Below are 14,131 nucleotides of genomic sequence, written 5' to 3' on the forward strand. Positions count from 1 at the left end.
TATCTGACAAGGCGGAGGATTTGCTCAGGCTCTTCCCCAGATATTGGATGCCTGTGTCGAAAACTCTTTCATCCTGAGCTACGGCGCTAAGCAGCATTATCATAGCACTGTATTTGAGCTGATCTGATAGAGAGAGGGGGGGAGAGGGAGAGAGAGAGAGGGAGGCAGAGAATGAGAGGGGAGGATGACGGGAATGCAAGCCCACCGGGTTGCGAACCTGTCAGGGTTAGAGTTCACACAGCGGATGAAAAATGAGCAAGGGATTACAGTGTAGATGCAGAGTAGGCGGGTGACTGAGAGCGGGGCACGTGACGGTTATGGTTTTGATGTCTATAAAAGGCTGTTATCAGGGTCATAAAGCCAACCAGGATCAATGAAAACACAAAAGTGCCAGGCATGACAGTGCTCTTGCATCACGTGGATGGACAATGCTGGAGATGATGATGATGATGATGCAAGCAGTGAAATAGTTTTTTTATGGGACCAAAATAGGGATTCTTAAATTAGAGCAGACTTATAATCTGACTTTTAGCAACAAAACAAAAAAAATCTGGTTAAGAAAAAATAATTGATGAAAATGATTATAAATAACAATAAATATTGATTAACACCTTCACCTCCCCTAACTGTCGAGCTCACCAGAGCATCAGGTCCAGTGGGCGTGTCACCGATGGGAGAAAATCCATTGTAGTCTGTGGTCAGCCCATGGTGCCTACAGCTGGATTTCGACAGCTGGAGCAGACCGGTCTGGGTCACTTGAGACGAGCTCCTTTTGAGGAGGGACATCCCTGTTTCGAGTGCCTTTAGGAGAAAGCATCATGGAGCGGTCAGGAATTAACCAACAGGAGGCGCTGTGGAGCTATGCACATGTAAATTAACATTGCAAATACGCCGTGTCGAATTGTAGCCATGAGCTAGTTTCCATCCGTTGTCCCCCCACTTGCACTCTCACACACACTCTCTCTTAATCTGGCCAATTGTACATGTTTTTAGTGGGGGGGGAAACTGGAGTACCCAGAGGGAACCTTCACAGACACGAGGAGAACATACAAACTCCACACAGAAAGGCCCCGTCTGCGTGAGTGCTAACCAAACCCCAGTGTTCATGCAGGTTAATGCAGAGTGAGAACTACCTCCTGATAATAGCCAAGTTTTATATTCATTTCACCTTGCTGTCCCTCTTTACAGCATTTATACAACTCAAAAGGAAATGCCATGGATTATAGTGTAGATGGTTTCGAAATGTTTCCAAACAAGAGATGCATCGTCTTATACGATTGGCTCATATGACCCATTGCCCAGGTCGGAAAAAGTTGGTGTTAATAAGCTAGCTTTGCATTGTTAACATTCAACATTTAGCACGATGTATAGTTACCATTCTCACAGAATCCGACACAAAAAAACGACCGCCAATCGACAAAACAGGTAAGCATTTGGTTAAAAATGTAAAGTATGTGCTTTTCTAAAGGTATGTGCACACCTAATCGGACGAATTGTGCTACCGCTTCTATTTGGTCGCTTGAAAGGCTTGGAATTAGACGTTCATATGTGTTGACTTTAAACTCTGTGTTGTTGCTGAAAGCACTAAGATGTGAATGAAAATAGTTTCCTGATTCTTTGCTTGTGCTTTGGTGACAGTGGAATAGTTTTACTACCTTTCTCTGACACTTGACCTTTAACGCAAACCTCGCCACTTTCATCCCTCCTGCCTCTCCCGGATATCATCTCAATATGTGTGGGTTTGGAGTGTCCGTTAACCAGCGATCATGTCATGATAAAATCCCCTTTAAAATATATTTTTAATCCAGTGCATTCTTCATTGCATCTGCGCCGGTGTTTTCAAATTTACTGAAGCGTATAATTCCTCTCATCTGTATGCCTGGGCTGATCGTCATAAAGCTTTTCCTCCTCTTTTCAGACAGTCTTTTCGTTTCACTTGTCTCTTTATGACGTAGTAGAGGTGGTTATGTTGCTCCAAATTCAGATGATTTATACAATTTTCTTGAATGTGAACAGCTCTGAACAGCTGAACATAGCCACTCAAAACACTGTAGTTTAATGCATGTTACCACATGTTACCACACATTTCCACACGTGTGTAGGCACCTTTAGGGTTGGGATTCAGATTTAGGGTTGGAATTGGAGGCTTGATGTTGGACCATATTAGGGCTTGTGTTTAGTGTGCACTCGTAGCGAAGACAGTAAAAGAGCTTCAGATGCTCTCGAGTATCAACACTGAATCAGCACTGGGAACTAAGTCGCAAACATCTACCTGACATACTGAGTTAGTATATCTATTACAAACATCTTTTATAATTCTCGTAATCCACATTACATCACTACATAAAACCACACAGTAGGAGCTATAAACCAACACACAAGCCCCACTCGTCCTATCTGTGATCCAGACTTACGGCCCAGTCATTGATAGCACACAATATGATGTCCATCAAAGCTCTATGGAGACACAGGGACTTCCATTATGTGTGTTTGGGCTATCACCACAGTCTATTTTACAGCTCACTAGCTTTGGATGAACCCATAAAATTACTGCTGGCCTCGGACTGGTAAACCTGGCACAAGCAATGCGCCGCTCTGCAAACTTATATAAATTCATGACTCCTGTCCCTGTCAGGAGAAAACAGGGCCCTCTTGGCTGCATTATTCACATGCTGCTTATCAATTTAAAGCTCAAAGGAGGACGTGTTATGGAATGGACATAAATGTGGTTAAAAACATATCATTAACAAGATAAATAAGTGCTAAATAGCAAATGCAAGCTGGAAAATGGAATATATCCCTTTGTGGGCGTGTTGCCTTTGAAATTGCTTGTATTGCAGAATTAAGGCTATAATTTACACTCTAAATAGTTGCTGCAGTATTTTATAAGCAAAGGAAATACAAATGAAAAGCAAGATAACATTAAAACTCATTCTCATTTTCTATTATTCTGAATAGAGAATGAGGTTTACACAAAATGTAGGCTCTCTCTCTTGCCTTTTTCTTTGAACGGCATTTGTAGTTTCTGTGCTCCACATTGTTTCACTGGATACTTTTGTGCATCTTTGCCGTGTTTTTTAAGGGTTCAGTGGACCTACAAATGTCTTCTTTTGAAACACTGAAGAGGCATCAAGAGCCCCCCACACCTGCAGCGCAGTGGAGGCGTCACAAGAGGTGCTACAGGAAACAAAAAAGGAACAAATGAGGAGATTTAAAATGAGGTTTGAGGAGATTTGTCCTCGGAGGTCGGAACTCGGAGCGAGGAAACTCGTTTCTTCCGAGTTCCAGCGATCCAGTTGTCAAGTCGGAAATTTTAATCATCATCAAAGAATCATTTAATAATAATTTAATAATATTACAAATCATTAAAGAGACTAGATGCAAGTTGGTCGTTTTATACTCACTACTGCCACCTCAGGTCTTCCGTGTAACTGCAGTCTCTATATTAAGCTCATGCATGACGGCACTTCGGACCCGAAATAACAACTTTTTGAGTGACGTTGCAGGATTTTAGAGGCAGTTGTGGTGAATAGGCCTGGGCTCATTCTACCCATTAGGACATGTTTTAGTTTTAACATTTCTAAACTCCGAATAGTCCCTTTAAGAGAGTGACCGTGAGGTACGAAAGCAATAAGTATCTCAAAGCAAACTGTCCATTTTATATCCTCAGCGGCTCAACTCATGCACAAAGAGCTAAGTGACAGACAACGAGCAGCAAAGGTGGACAACTAGTAGAGCGGTTAAGCTTCATAAAAATGCACAATTGTGCGTTTTTATGAAGAAAGCATGAAAGTTTTATCACATATTATACATAATTAAATATATATATAATATATATATATATATATAATATATATATATATATATATATATATATATATATATATATACATGTATATTTTTTTAAATATGTATATGTATGTATGTATATATTACATAATAATAACGAAAAAGTACCTTTATTGCTTTTTTCTCCAAAAATGACATTAACTCACTGGAGAAATATAATCCCACTGATCAAATTTGCATTATTGCTTACTATAAATCCTCAGTCCATTAAAGAGAGGCAAAAACATTTAAATGAACAATACAATAGAGCCCACCCCCATATGCTGGCAAGCTTCAAGGAGGACAAGCTAATAGTATGTGTTAATAAAATTAGTGATGCACTGATTTTTTGCTTAAACGCATTATAAACATGTTATATCAGTGATTCTGTAACAGTATTTCTCAAACTAAAATGCAAACACTAGTTGCCAATAATAGCCTATTTCACTAGTTTAGGTGTGACTCAGTCAGAGTTTCTGTCGCAGCCTTGACTGATTGAAGCCAGCATTAGCACGCACACTACAGTATTTTTACTTTAAATAACACATCTGTTTGAGTTGGCTTTCAATCAGAGTTGAGCTGAACTTTGCACTTAAACGTTTATCTGTTTATATCTGTTTATCTTGATGCCACAGAAAAGAATAATTTTCGATCTATACCTAATCTGTCATTCTTGGGAATGTTTTTGCCGTGTTTCAGTCGAGCTTTAGACCCTGTCACAGTACTGAGACAGCCTCTAATGACTAATTACATCAGGCTGAATACAGATGCAGACACGTTCACAGCTTTAGTTCTGCTGGACCCCTATGTTCCATCACAATTACGCAAATGATGCTCAGATCTATTTTTTAACTGACAGCGGGTGAACGTGGGCCTGTAGTTTCACTGTATCATTGTATTAAACAGATTAGTGTGTGGATGCAAAATAACTTTCTCCAGCTGAATACAGATATATTAAGTCCATTACATCAGCGGCCTATTACCACCTCAAAAACATTGCTAAAATAAGAAACTAGTGTCTAAACCTGATTTGGAGAGATTAATTCATGCATTTGTCTCCAGTCGGTCAGACTATTGTAACGGCTGCTCACAGGCCTTTCCAAACGAGCTGTTAGACGACTGCAGTTTATCCAAAATGCTGCTGCTCGAGTCCTGACCAGAGACAGGAAATACGACACATATATATTTTTATGCGTTGTACTGATTTAGTTTTATTATGTTTTTATTGTGTTTATGGTGTTGCTGTGAGGCACATTGAGTTGCTTGTGCACGAAATGGGACGGCACAGTTAGCGCCTCCACTTCACAGCTGGAAGGTCCCGGGTTCAATTCCCACCAGGACGGGGGCCTTTCTGTGTGGGGTTTCCATGTTCTCCCCGTGTCTGCATAGGTTTCCTCCGGGTACTCCGGTTTCCCCTACCACTAAAAACATGTGCAATAGGTGAATCCTCCAGTCAGGTGATTCTGACCATCAGCCTGGCTCCACATCATGGAGATGGGTCCCCGGGCGCGGCACTGCTGTCGCCCACTGCTCCTTACAGGTCGCCCCAGTGGCATCGAAGCATGGGTTAAATGCAGAGGACACATTTCCCTACGGGGACAATAAAGTAAACAAACAAACAAACAAACAAACAAATGTGTTGTACAAATAAATTTGCCTTGCCTTGCCTATAATTGTATTTTATGGCGTTAAAGTGTGCCATGATGCTTAGTTGAACGTCAGTAAAGTTGTTATTAAAGAGTAAAACAGCATTGTGGTCAGGTCTAGCTTATGGAATTTGATTCTATCGGATTCCTTGCCCCTCAAAATGTAGGTTTTGACAATAAGATCAAAACTAGAGGTCAATTAGAAGCTAAAAAATTGAGAAAATAAGTTTTACGGTGGCCATTTTGAATAATCCAAGATGGCTGCCCTCAGAGGTCAAAGCCAGCTTACCTCCACATCTGAAATTAATGCATATAATATGTAATAACACTGGTAGAAATGTTATTCTTTCTTCACAAAGTGCACAATTTTTATGCTTAACCGCTCTACTAAACTAAAGTGTTAAGAACACAAGAAATCTCAAAATATTTTAGTGGGTTGTTTTTGTTTACTGCTAACACCGTGCGCCGCCATGTTGTTTTCCCCAACTTGGAGCTTGTGAGGATCAACCGACTTTCACAGTGGGAAATCCGACACAGTGGGGCGTTCCTGTTGAAATTTCCCACTGGGAAGTCAGAAATTCCGAGTTCCGAGTACAAATGGAACGCACCAATAGAACCGTGTGGGGCGGAGGGAGCTGCGCAGGAGGAAGAAGAAGGAGGAGGTGAAAGAGCTGACCAGTGCAGCACATCACACTGGGACAGGGACAAACCCAGGAGACGGTGCACCGTTTCAGGGATGCACTGAAAGCAGCCAGCCGGATTTCCTCCAGGTGCTCCGGTTTCCCCCTATTCCTCAGTCGCAGCGGATAACCCAACACCTGAACACAATTTTGTTTTCCAGTTGTACAATGACATATAAAGCTCTTACTTACTTCACTTTTGGCATGTGTAACTGTCTATAAATAACATAACATTCAATCTACTCTTTCAAGTGCGGATCATTCGTGTGGGCTGCATCAAGAAGGGCATCTGCTCTAACACTTAAATGCTCAAAAGAATAATATATATACAGTATATACAGTGTTGCGCGTCGGCCAAGGGGTTTGGTTGCGGCACACGTTCAGGGCAATGAGCCAGAATGTTTCTCCCCGCGCTTCACTCAGTTTCACGCTACGCTGTTCTGCCCAATAAAGTCTACGGGCCAAAAAAAAAAAAGTATGAAAAAAAAAAGTATATTACCAATTAAAGATTTCACAGCAGTTGGCACATTTTATAGCACTTTTCCTGCCAAATGGAGACCCACAATTATCGGAAATGATGATCACCAACACAAATAAATTGTTGAGAGTTGCCTGTTAGTGTCTGGTGTGAGTGCACATACCGACTAAGGTATAATTAGATTGGAAAACATGTCAAAACGGGGTCGCCGCAAATCATTTTCCCATTTCTCTCATCTCGCTCATGAGGACAGCACAGTGAGAAAAAGTTTCAGCTCAAAAAATGGAACTTGCACAATGGCAGTTAATAATCGCTTGACATTACCTGCCTTGAAAATACTTTTAAAAAATAAACAACAAAAAAAAAACAAATCTGTGAGCAAGTGGCGTTTGTGAGATGCTTCTTCTTAATTAACTTGTCCTGATGACAATTGAAATTCCAATTATTGTCAACTGTATGCCAACGGCCGTCAACAATACAATTTAGTCAGATTTCTTAGAGCGTCTTTCAAAGAATGTTTTGATCAATTAACCTTTGAGTATTTTGACAAAGATGCTGAAAACAACAAGTGTGACTGTGGGTGCATTTCATCAATGTTTTTGAAAACTATGTATCTTTTGCAATGGCATAATATGAATGGAATTACAAAGAACCCTGACGATGTGACAGTATTCTTGTAATATCTAAAAAAGTAGATGATCAAAATACTTTTTAATATAAATCTAATTTCTCTGTATTGTTTTTTGTTTCTTTTTTTGTCAACTTAAAGGGGCTGGATGCAAGTTGGCCATTGTATACTCACTACTGCCACCTCAGGCCATATGTGTAACTGCACCTTCTATATTAAGCTCGTGCATGACGGCAATTCGGGCCGAAGTGACACCTTTTTGAGTGCAGTGCAGGATTTTAGAGGCAGTTGTGGTGAACAGGTCTGGGCTCATTCTACACATTAGGACATGGCTGGAACATGTAGGGGGAGGAAAATACTTAATTTTAACATGTTTAAACTCCCTATAGTCCCTTTAACCTCACAATAAATAAATATTGCTTGTTGCTTTAAGTTTATTGTCCCCATAGGAAAACTTATCCTCTGCACTTTTTGAGGACGACCTGTCAAGAGCAATGTGTGATCCGGAAGCACCAGTCTTAGATGTTCTAGTCCAGTAGTTGTAATGTGTTCTTCATGTTAGTGGGACATAATTCCTTGTGTATTGTAATAACAACAGCGTTGACAAGTGCGTGCATCATCCTCCAGCATTCACCTGTAACCCGCCGGAGAGGTAGTACTGCCTCCTGCTTTTAGAATTTCTATATTATTTGCCCTGGGCACACCCTAGACACCCCACGACTTCAGAGCTATGCACAAACACAAAGAAACGCTCAGGCCAATCTTTCAATTCAAGCCTTACTCACAATATTAACAAGAGTGCATAGGGCTTACAGGGACCGGACCGGATTAGTTGTGCAAATGAGGGAGCAACTAAAAGTAAAATGAGGAAAAATGGAGAGAGTCATAGGAGAGAGAGGTCATGTTTCTCTTTTTTTTTCTCTTTCTTTCTTTCAGAACATGTAAACTCCACTTAGAAAGGCCCCCCCAGGTGGGAATCGAACCTGGGACCTTCTTTCTGTGAGGCATGAGTGATAACCACCGCCCCGATGGAGCATGAGAGACATTAAGTTAAGTTTAACATGGACTGGACCAGCGAATATCTTTGTGATTAAAGTTAATACATAAGAAAACGCTGTTACCGTCGTTGACCCATTTGTTGTAGAGGAAACTGTCTGGAGCAGTGGCGACCGACACAAGGAAAGCAAACTTGGACCTTTTTATTGCAGGGTGAGAGTGCTCACCATTATTTCATCAACACATTAATCACAGACTAAAGCAAGAATCCATAATTAGCATAACATTAACATTGCTTTCAAACTGCACAAGTTGGAGGGTTGAGACCAGGATTCAGACTCGACAAACACACAAATTAATAAAAGTAAGTGAATGTTTTTCTTGTTTAGCTTCAGACCAGATCGCAAGCAGTACCAAAAGAAACTCATTAGCAGCAATGGCGCATTCTAAAGTGATCCATTTAGTCTGACAAGAAACTGTCTACACACCAAGAAGGAGGTGAAACTGGCTACGTACGTACACACTTGTGCAGTCATCTTCAGTCTCTGTGGGGTAAATGACTCACTTCACTGTCCCTTACACAAAGATTTAAGGAAAGTTTGTCACCAGCGTCATACTTTGTCTTCACTAAAAACTTGTGCTCACGACATAGCAGTGACACAATTAGAATTCATGGCTACAAGGCACCGAATGCTCGTGATGTTCAATGCAGTACCTGAGTCAGGTGTCTTAAGCCCTATCTGCCAATATGAGCTAAAGAGACCTCTGAGCTGCTGAATCAGCAACAACTTGACAAGCTGTCAAGGTGGCTACAATCGCTCAAATCGATAGGGACTATGGCTTCTTTTTCCAAAGCAATAAACTAGCATTATCTCTCTAATTACGTAAGGGGTAAGGTAACACATTTTGAAGTTTTTGTCATTGAAAGTTGAGATTTAATATGGATGTGGTTCCATCATCTGTATTTCCACAAGACTTGCAGCAGCCTCCAGCACTGACTGTGATTCTATTTCTGGCAGACAGGTTGTGCATTGAGGCTCACATGGTTGTTGAAGTCAGCAAGAACCAACTTCCTCATACCTCCTCTATTGGAGTCAGAGGAAGCCAGTGGTCTCGGTTCAAGACAAGTGGCAAGTGAAGAGGGTGGGTGTATGTTATGACAATTACTCGCGATAGCATGGCGTGAGAGGGTTTGGTGGGCACTGGTGTAGTGACTAGTCGTAGGTTTGGTACATGCAGGCAAGTATGGTGAGTGGTGAGGGGGAGGAATCTTTCAAATCCCACTCCAGGTAGAGTAGTGTAGAGAAGGAGACGGGAAGAAATAAAAGTTTGCAGATTTTGAGAAAATACAGTTCTAGACTTTTTTTTCTTTTTTCCTTTTTTTTAAGAACAGCCACACAGAATGTTCTCACCTCAATGCAATGAAGGATTAGGTCGATAAGAGTCTGAGGTTAGGGTCCAGAAATTCATCGCTGTTTGATTCATATGGGTTTTTAGCAGTGGTGGGCGGCTGAGTAGTCGGGAGAGTCAAGGTGTTTCCTCGTGGGACACTTTTGGGCTGCCAGGAAAAAAATATTGATCAATTACAGACTCTCACAGTTGGGCTTTTATAGGTCACTAGGTATTTAAGAGGGCTGCAGTAAGTAGTCTGAACTACATTTTTATGTAAATCTACCAAATAATGACAGAGGTACTGAAATTAGAAAGAATAAAATACAACTCTGGCATCGAGTAACTTTTTGCAACAGCGAATAACCATTTGGCGCACTGGGTCAAGCTCGATTAAACATACATTTATAGAAAGGGTTCGGTGTATAAATGACATCGCTTGTCTCATAGTCCTGCAATTTTCCAAGCTAACCTTTCACTGGCAGTGTTGCTGTCAATTTATAGCAATGACTCCGTTGTTCAGTTCCGTCTTAAAGATGACATACCACGGATGCTCACAAATGAACTGCACATGTTCCACATCAGTCCATTGTACGGCCTTTCATGTCCCAGTGTGGCTCCATTACACCTCAGCCTGCAGGTGCCACAGGGGTCACGCAGAGGTCAGAGAGCATCACGGTTCTGGAGCTGTGATAAGATCATTGCTCAACTGTGGAGCTGGCCAACAGCAGCTGGGGCATGCCAAGTCTGAGGGCAGATACTCGAAGACATAAACAAACACAAACTAAACAAAGAAAAAAACACAATGCACAAGTATTTAACAGTTCTAATGACAAACTAACAGTGCATGTCGAGGACACGAACATAAATTTCAGAATAAACGGAATTCATTCACTGACCTTTATCTCATGGAGACCCACACTGGCACTAAATTGGACCTGGTTCGGGACAGGTGCTGGGGAAATGCCAAAATACCAACAAACAACAAAATTGACACATCAACAACTTTAACATCACGCAGACTATGTTGGTGATTGTGAATGAATAATCAGCACAATTGTTATCAGTAAAATCAGTGTTCGATTTGAGCATATTGACCTCATGGGGACACAGACAATTGACTCTGTGCATGACGTCAGAATCAAGCTAACGTTAGCGCCACAGCCCATACAGTGATTTCCGGTTCAGGTCCGGCACGCCAGAATAAAAGCACCGTCTCATTTATTAGTTCAACTTTCTTCGCATTTAATCTCTCAACTGAAAGAATAATATTTTTGGGGAGATTTGGCCCATCCTCGCTCTGCATTTTTTGCCCCTTTGCCCCATGGATCGGTGATAACATGGAACCTTTCTAAGGTCTGTTGTTTTTGTACAAGAGGTCAAATGCTAACTTTAGCTCTGCTGCTAGCGCAAATGTCTAAACTTTAAGCTATCGCTGTATACGTTTGTTAAGTATGATTGAGAAAAAAAACATAAAAAACTCTTTAAAACAACCATCAATATTTCTGAAACTCAACGGAGAGTTACTGAACCTACTTATTTCTCAGACTCATTAGCCAAAAAACGCCGCACCTCCAGCACCGCACATCTGCAGACCCGGGACTAGAGCTGTGACGTCACCATTTAACAAACGTATTAGCCTACTTGTTTATTCATGCATCTTTCCAATTATTTAAGTGCTTATCGAGTTTATCCTTTCAAATCCACTGTCTATCTGCTCACGCTGCAACAAGTGGAAACCTGGCTCTGAAAAGACTTGTCCTTATTGTAAAAATGCTGCTTAGCGTCCCCTCGTTTTTATCGTTGTCACTGAATAAAGTCAGAGCGGACGTTAGCGTTACAGTGGCAGTTAACATTTGTGTGTTTAATTATATTCTTGTAATGTAGCAAGTACCTGCTGAACTACTGAATGAGACAATCTGTGTGCTTTTATTCTGGTGCGCTGGATCGAAACTGGAAATCACTGTGTGGGCTGTGAAGCTACTGCTTGATTTTAACGTTATGCACAGAGTCAATTATATAAGACTCAGCCTTTTTCTGTTTGTGACACTAAACATCTATAAATCAAGTGCACAGTACAATGCACAGCCGGGCACTGGAACTTGGCATTGGCGAGAACATTTTTACTACAAACTAATTTTCCTCAATACTCCAGTTTTCTCTCTGACTGCTCCTGCTCTGAGGCACAATCAGCCGCTCTAATCCAATGCCTTCCATTGAGTGCTGTTTCCTCCTCGTTGTTTGGCCTGTAGCGCACACTCGCTCCGCTAGCTGTTGTTGTGCTCAGAAACCCCCTCGCGGTCACGCAGCACAACGATAGAAAGGAAAGAGAGAGACAGACATCCCCCGGCTCCACTCTGAAGATATCCTTATTCCATGTTCTTTGCCTTGAACAAGACAAGCAGCTTTTAAAGCCATTGTTTGGGAGTTGTCATTGGGGAAAAAGCAGCTGCTTTTGGACACGAGCTATTTCGAGAAACAAATCTGAATATTTGAGTGGGATCTTTTGAGGGAGTTGTGTGATAACTATCAATAGCATCACATCTGTATTTGAAGATCTCATAATTTGTTCTCATCAGTGTGGAGAATGACGACCAGACATCAATGAAGTATTAAAAAAACAGCGAATTAGAAAATGGTGCGATATATATATATATATATATATATATAATTATATACAGTATCTAAAGGTAAAGCTGCCCTATATGGGAAGAACTGGCTTCATTCCAGCCAAACCTTCTGGGTAGTTCTTGAATCACAGTAAATATGAGTCCTTGCTTCTGTCCTGATGCTGGGAGAATCAATTTTATAATGTGATGGCATTTTATTTATAGGATTAGGCCACTGTTTCAAAACACTGCGATAAGTTCTTACCTTAGTTTAGATGAGTTCATGTGTAGCTGTCTGGTCTTTACACATGTGCTCAGTCACGTAAACAGACCACAGACGGCGTTAGCATAGCCTCTACCCTTCTCATCTACTGTATGGATCCAAACGGAGGTAAAGTTAGAAGTGACCGAGCTCTTCCACGTTCTCCCTATTTAAATATGGTTATATGAGCCTGTACATGATCCAAGTATCGTCACACAAAATTAAACATATTGATTTTCTAAGCGGATAAAAAGGGGAACTATATTACAAGGCGTGGTAATATTACTCTGCCTTGCAATATAGTGGCATAGGCATAGTGATATTACTAGCAATATAGTTCCCTTTTTATCCGCTTAGCAAAAATGTTCAAGATTGTGTGACTATACTTGGATCGTGTACAGGCTCATGCAACCATATTTAAATAGGGAAAACGTGGAAGAGCTCGGTCGCTGCTAACTTCACCTCCGTTTGGATCCATAGATGAGAAGTGGAGACGCTACATGCTAACGCCGTCTGTGCTCTGTTTATGTGACTGAGGGCGCGGGTAAAGACCAGACAGCTACATATCAACTCGTCTAAGCTAAGGCAAGAACATATCTCAGTATTTATAAACGGTGGCCTATTCCTTTAACAATACATTAGCTTCAGTTTGCAAGCATGTCTCAGTCCACTGTCCCGATTTAAAACAGTAGCTGAGTTCTACAAAGAATCGGTGTGCCATGGTCGGGATTTTAGTTGGAAGCTTTGGCCCCTATTGTTCTGTCTGAGACCTGACATTGTCCTAGTTTAATCCAGGTTTAGATGTAATCAAGAAGTAGCTTGATCCAGACTTATTCTATAAACAAAAGAATGTGTTTTAATTTCTGGAACCCCCACACACAATCTCACCCAGCGATCACCATCATCATTATCATCTCACCTTTAATACTTAATTGCACCTTCTGTAGTGCCGTGGTTCTTGCTAGTGAATAACTTGAGTGAGAACTACTCAATGTTCTGGCGCCGGCATTTTTCAGCCGTAATTAGCACATAAGTATAATTGCGACATTACAATCGCACAAATAATAACGAACACTTTTCAAGCAGACAAGGCATAATAATCTTCCAATTTATTCATTTATAAAACACCACAGTTGCCATTAGGTCCTCCACTCTCCTCTAGGGCTCTTGAAGGAAGCCCCACTTCATTATGAAATGCGCGTCATTTCAGCAGGATAGTACACGAATCTGAATCTGTGTAGTAATAAATGCACTTTCAGACCGACGATAAACAGGACGTGCGGCGGAGGCTGCGCACGACATGTTATTGCTGCTCCCACAACTTCACACTCTGAAAATAGCCTGGTGTTCTTCCGCCGAGCCTCCCACCGCACTGGCCCGTGAATCCGAACGGTGAAGAGGGAAGTGGCTGGTGGCGCCGTGCAGCATGTCTAAGAATACAGCAGGCTGTAGTTTTAAAGCAGACATGGCTTAATTAACTTCGTTGACGTGTTTAAAGCAGTACTAAGTAACATGTTTACCTTAATAAATCCTTTTCGTAGTCCCTGTGGGGGTAGTACAAGTGTTTATGGGATGATTGGAGGGTCTTTCATCTCCCCCTGGTGTCTCTGGACAG

The 14,131-nt window shown here is 41.3% G+C and overlaps 1 long non-coding RNA gene across 1 annotated transcript; it reads right to left on the bottom strand.

Annotated features, from left to right (window-relative positions):
• Nucleotides 1-668: 668 nt before the first annotated feature.
• Nucleotides 669-10,412, bottom strand: LOC306977298. Its single transcript, XR_013793828.1, has 3 exons — nucleotides 10,356-10,412; nucleotides 9,669-9,814; nucleotides 669-801 (listed from the first exon to the last, which is right to left on the bottom strand). It is a non-coding gene; the product is annotated as an uncharacterized lncRNA (long non-coding RNA).
• Nucleotides 10,413-14,131: the final 3,719 nt, after the last annotated feature.

The sequence above is a fragment of the Gobius niger genome (genome assembly GCF_951799975.1).
Source record: "Gobius niger genome assembly, chromosome: 17".
NCBI lineage: Eukaryota > Metazoa > Chordata > Actinopteri > Gobiiformes > Gobiidae > Gobius > Gobius niger.